Source organism: Macaca fascicularis, chromosome 4, assembly GCF_037993035.2.
Source record: "Macaca fascicularis isolate 582-1 chromosome 4, T2T-MFA8v1.1".
Taxonomy (NCBI): Eukaryota; Metazoa; Chordata; class Mammalia; order Primates; family Cercopithecidae; genus Macaca; species Macaca fascicularis.
This window is the reverse complement of record NC_088378.1, coordinates 145,593,164-145,599,311: the sequence shown is the minus strand read 5'-3', so window position 1 is coordinate 145,599,311 and position 6,148 is coordinate 145,593,164. Positions and strand designations below refer to the sequence as shown.

At 42.0% G+C, this 6,148-nt stretch overlaps 1 non-coding gene and 1 pseudogene across 1 annotated transcript; one reads left to right on the top strand and one right to left on the bottom strand.

The window, feature by feature from the left end:
- Positions 1-537: 537 nt before the first annotated feature.
- Positions 538-6,148, bottom strand: LOC102118849 (CD83 antigen-like; annotated as a pseudogene).
- Positions 1,850-1,936, top strand: TRNAR-UCU (transfer RNA arginine (anticodon UCU)). The gene is given in 2 exon segments: positions 1,850-1,886; positions 1,901-1,936. It is a non-coding gene; the product is annotated as a tRNA-Arg (tRNA).

Below are 6,148 nucleotides of genomic sequence, written 5' to 3'. Positions count from 1 at the left end.
GAACTGTTATTTCTTTGTACACAGAAACAGAATATTCCTCAGTAATAGCATGACCCTCACACCAGAAAATTATTTGCTAAATATTTCCCACTGTCTTCCAGCTTGATCTGTCAATTTTTCCCAGACATAAAGTATCTGGGCTGGTACAATAAAACACAGTAAACTAAAAAAGATGTTCCCCAGATGTAGAAGATGACAGCTGTCCTCAGGAGTCTGTCACGGGGCCAGCTGGGGGCATTCGTATTTCCCAAAACCCTTTTCCAGCTGCATCTCACCATAGCTTTTATATGACCAGATAGCTGCATAAATCGCTAAAAAGATAGCCATGGAGAAGTCGTGGTGACTCCATGCTATGTGGTCATGTGATGGTTTTCAAGGCCTGCTCATAGAAAATGGGGTGGGATGATCCACTTCCGGTGTTTTCACTCAGATGAAGGACTTCACACTTCTTCAGTGTAGGACTCATTCTCTCCTCCAGTGTGACAGACACACCACTGAGTCCTCAGCTTTAGGAGAAACAATTTGTAGAAATCCTGCTCATACCAGTTCTGTCTTGCAAAGAGTTACTGGCCCCAAATGCTTATTTAGGGAGGTAACTGGGAGAAAAGCTTATTCCATGACGGGTTTAGAAAACTCTGGGTAAATACTCTGTAGTCATGTAAACTTACAAGTGAGAATGAGTAGAAAACGACCAGAGACAATAACAGCAAAATCCCAACTCTGCGTTTTTTTCTTTTTTTCTTTTTTCTTTTTTTTTTTTTTTTGAGACATAGTCTTGCTCTGTCACCTAGGCTGGAGTGCAGTGGTGCAGTCTTGGCTCACTGCAACCTCTGCCTCCCTGGTTCAAGCGAATCTCCTGTCTCAGCCTCCCGAGTAGCTGGATCTACAGGGGCGCACCACCATGCCTGGCTAACTTTTGTATTTTCAGTAAAGATGGGGTTTCACCATGTTGGCCAGGCTGGTCTCAAACTCCTGACCTCGTGATCCTCCCGCCTCGGCCTCCCAAAGTGCTGGGATTACAGGCGTGAGCCACCGTGCCCGGCTCCAGCTTTGTATTTCTTAAAATTATCTTAGGCGTTTAGGACATCCTGTCACTCTCAGGATCGCCTCTCCACTTAGGTTTCTCTGCCCTTCCGGTGCCTGCAGAGTGCACTTGTATGTTCACGGGTTGCAGCTAGTAGTGCTTCTGATCTTCAGGGAATAGGATCTTTCACTGGACCCCGGAAGAGCCATTTTGGCCCTTCTGTCCTCTGAGGCGCAGATCTTTCTGGGGTGCCTCCACCCTCTCTTCACCGCCTTCCAATAGCTTGATCCAGGAGACCATGTAGGGCATCTGCGGTTCCCAGGGGACCGTGCAGGGCAGGTCCACATCCTCAGAGCAAGCCACCTGCACCTCCCATGTTGCGGGCTTCAGGCTATAGGGTTTACTGGTTTATTATAAAGGATATCGCAAAGGATTCAAATGAAGAGGCACGCAGGGCAAGGTATGGGAGAAGGGGCGCCGAGCTTCCAAGCACTCCCTGGGTCTGCCACCCTCCAGAAACCTCCACGTGTTCAGCTGTCCGGAAGCTCTCCAATTATTCTTTAGACGGAGTCTCGCTTTTTTTTTTTTTTTTTTTTTTGAGACGTAGTCTCGCTAAATTATTCGTTATCTCATGGCACAAGTGAAAATAGTTGTTGAAAGGCTTAGTAACTCCTCCGTGTCAGGGATTGTGTGTACCCCTTGTGTTGTCTCATTTTTGTGTTTATTGAACTCTCACGGTGACTGGAGCAGAATGTTTTCAGGAAACGTATTACTTGAGTAGTCAAATTAGTTAGTAACCTTAGGGCGAAAGGTGGCGCGCAAGGAGGCTCTGTGGCGCAATGGATAGCGCATTGGACTTCTAGCCTGACTCGAGAGATTCAAAGGTTGCGGGTTCGAGTCCCGCCAGAGTCGGATCTTGCGTTTTGTGATTTGAGTGGATACTTGCGCAAGTAATTTCTCCTCATATTAATTAATTGGACGTTTTCTCCAATCAGCGAATCCCATTTTCCTGTAATTCATTTTCTGCTTTTAGTGTTAACATCTGAGGAGCTTCTTCAGAAACATTGCCATGTATAGACGTCTACAGTCGCTAGATGACCAAATCAAAGGGAAAATAAAACAAGTTGGATATTAAAATGAATACTAGTAACTGTTTCTTCCTTATGAAAAACAACTTTCTGGGGCAGATAAACTTATTGTTTTCCCAGCCTCTGCTTGAGAATTACTGGCAGATGTTCTAAACTGTGCCTGTAAGAATTCTGTCCATTTGGAAACACGCCAGTTTTCTAGCTGGTGAAAACTCAAGCCTCAAGTCTGCTCTTCATCTCATCGTCAACCTCAATAAGTGATCGTTGGTAGTGCAAATATTTCAGCTCTAAGAAATTAATTAAAATTAAATTCGCTTTTAAATGAAATATTATGGATGAGGATGTCTAGCACTGATTTTGATCCAAAACAAAGATCGGTAAAAGTCCTCCCCCCACTCAATTGTACAAATAGAGCTGGAAAATGTCTCCTTTTCATCCTAGAACACTACTTTCTTAATTCCCTCCATTGGTGCCTAGTTTCAAGTATCCTGTGTGTCTTCCCAGAAATTCTATATGTATGTTAACATTAATAATACTTAATATATTTCTGGGAAGATGCATATATATGCATATATGTATACACACATTATATATATACATATAGATGTATATCTCCACTCATCTTTGTAGTGATATCATTTAATATATGTAGTGTTATATAATTCTTTATATAAATTACATAATATTCCACAGCATGGATTGTACCATTATATTACAAACACGTCACACCTTAAATCCAGATTGCCTGCCATCAGGCGGTCTGGCCCACTCTCACTGAAGGTCTGGGAAAAGGCTCTTCTGTTTGTGGAGGGTGAGAAATAGAGGGAAGATACCTTCTTGTCGACTACAGACCTGCTGTATTTCCAGTAATGCCTGTGCCTGGCATGCTTCCATGTGAAATAAAGAGAGAATTGATCAACCTCTGCCTTTGCTTGCTTAGCAAAATAAATCCCTCAATAAAGCCCTTTTTAAAAACCATGCCTAGCCGGGTGCGGTGGCTCACGCCTGTAATCCCAGCATTTTGAGAGGCCAAGGCGGGTGGATGATGAGGTCAGGAGATCGAGCCCATCCTGGCTAACACGGTGAAACCCTGTCTCTACTAAAAATACAGAAAGTGGCGGGCGCCTGTAGTCCCAGCTACTCGAGAGGCTGAGGCAGGAGAATGGCATGAATCTGGGAGGCGGAGCTTGCATTGAGCCGAGATCGCGCCACTACACTTCAGCCTGGACGACAGAGCGAGACTCCGTCTCAAAATAAATAAATAAATAAATAAATAAATAAATAAATAAATAAATAAAAATAAACATGCCATTTGACATGGTGAATTTTCCCCTTACTTTGCACAACAATTTGGCAATGACGTACCCTTTCACTAAGATCAGTTAATGTCATGATTGACCATATGTAGAATATTTATTATCCAGTACATACTCCTTTTCTTATGACATAAATTACCTCTAGTCAGGTCAGGCAATGAAATAGGGTGTGATAGATTCACAGCTTCTTACCCCTATTTATTCCTGTATACATTTCTCAGTAAATGATACTCCCTTACTCTAGCTGCAATGCCACCTTTATCATGTATTAAATTTACACATATGTGCAGATGATTTCTGAGCTCTCTATTATATGACATTTTGTTTATCCTTGCACCAACAATGCATGCTCTGAATGTATTAAGACTTCTAGTAAGACATGATACTTAGTGTGGTAAATGCCACTATCTTTTCCTTCTTCAAAATTCTCTTGACTGATGTAATCACCAGGTTCACATTTTCTGTTTCTCGTCTCTCAAGTGTTACAAGCTGGCATTGCCTGTTTCCAAAACACTGTTATCTAAGACTGTATTAGATATTTTTTCTATTTTTCTAGTTTTTTATAGCCCGAGGACAATTCTCCTAGCAATTCATTTTTCATGAGTGGAAGCAGAATTTTCATTTTCAAAAAATGCACCACGGGCCGGGTGAGGTGGCTCACGCTTGTAATCCCAGCACTTTGGGAGACTGAGGCTATTGGATTGCTTGAGCTCAGGAGACCTGCTTGGGCACCATGGTGAAACAATGTCTCCACTAAAAATACAAAAATTAGTTGGTCGTGATGGCACATGCTTATAATCCCAGGTACTTGGGAGGCATAAGAATTGCTTGAATCTGGGAGGCAGAGGTTGCAGTGAGCCGAGATTGTGCCACTGCACCACTCGAGACTAGACAACAAAGCAAGATTGTTTAAAAGAAAAAAAGAAGCACCACAGAGATCATCAATTATTTTGAATATCTCATAGTATTTTGTTAATTTTTTTGATTACTTAATCTAAGACCATCTTAATCAATTGATTAATTTCTTTTTATCTACATAGCCGATTCCCTATGTCATTCTTTTTCATAGGAAACTAGTCTAATGAATTAAATGTTTACAATTTATGACAATGTTTTCTAGAAGAGTATGTAATGATATCTGGTACATGTCTTTTTATATTCTATAAATTATATTTTATGTACATATCATTCAATTTCTGACTTTTTCCACAATGATTACTTTATTTATATAACATTTAAATGCCAAAACCAGTACCTCATAGTATGTATCTGTGATTGTTAATTTTATGAGACACCTTGCATGAACCACAGGGTACCCAGATTAAGCATTATTTCTGGGTATGTCTGTGAGGCCATTCCTGGATGAGATTAGCACTTTTCCCTCATCCTCTCTCAGATCTCTGCCAGTTTGGCCTAAATTATCTAAATTAATTAATTGTCTAAATCAATTAATCAATAATATCAGTTATGCATATTATTTATGAAATTACAAGTCTGTAAATCCAGTAAGAAAAACAAATGTTAATTTTGTTGGCATCTACCTAGGGTGACTTGAGAAATCAGGGGACAGTGCGGCTTATATATTTCCCAGCAAACCTTCTAGTAATACTGTACATTTTGAACTACTACAAGGATACTAGAGGAACTTCTAGTGGGACATACAGAATGCATTAGTTTTTATTTTTAATGTTGGGAATACTTACAAAGATGTTATAAGGTAGGAAAAAACCCTCAGGAATAGTTCTCCAAGACAAGTAATAGTAGGGATATCGCCCCTGTATAAGAAAAGGCATGAGGATAGTTTAATTACTTGAACCTAGAAGTATAGAGTCTCGAGGGCTGCCTTAAAAGGAAATGTGACCTCCAGTGCAGGAGTGTGCCCATCGGTTACCAATAAATACCAGTTTACAGTGACTCTCGGAAAGGTTATTACTGTGCTTTGTTAACGACCACTAAGGCAAGTCTTACCCAGAATATGCAGGATAATGTGAACAACAATTGATTTTTCTGGTCGGGTTACATTTATCTCTTGTCAGAATTTTAATGCGAAAAAGAAGAAGAAAGTTTTACATTCTTAAAATGTGATTTCTTTCCGTTGTTGATTGCATTACACGCTGCATTCCATACACGGCCATTAGAGGGCAAAGGTCTTATAGGTGGAGTTAGTAGAGTGGTTCTATTCAAGCAAGGAAAGTCTGCCCTTGTCTAGAATGATGTCATCACATTGATTAGAGTCAAGAGGGGACATCAGTCATATGGGCCTGTTGGCGTTGTGAGGCAACGGTCTCAAGAGTCCTGGAGAGAGAGAGGTGTTGCCCCTCCCTGAGGACAACCGGACACTAGGTGTGGAGCCAGCCGCGAGGATGGGCGACGGCTGTGGGGCCAGCAGCGGAAGTAGGGATAGAGCACACGGTAAAGGACTCCTGCTACTGCTCCCCTTTTGCTGTCTGGTGCAGACCCGAGGTGGCCTCGAGGTGACACCGGTGGTGAGAGCCGCCGCATGAATCCACACTGTGGATGAAGGTTAAGAATTGGCGGTGGCCCATCGGTAGCCAGAGACCCAAATCGTGTCTGATTTGAGTGAAGATCACCCCAGATCAGTGCGTCAGTTCCGTTTTGACGGCCGAATTTCTCACGATCCCATGTAAGAAATGCCACACCCGTCAACAGGAGCGACCCACGCGCTGGGCCTCTTTCTCGGATCGGGTCGCCACCCCCAT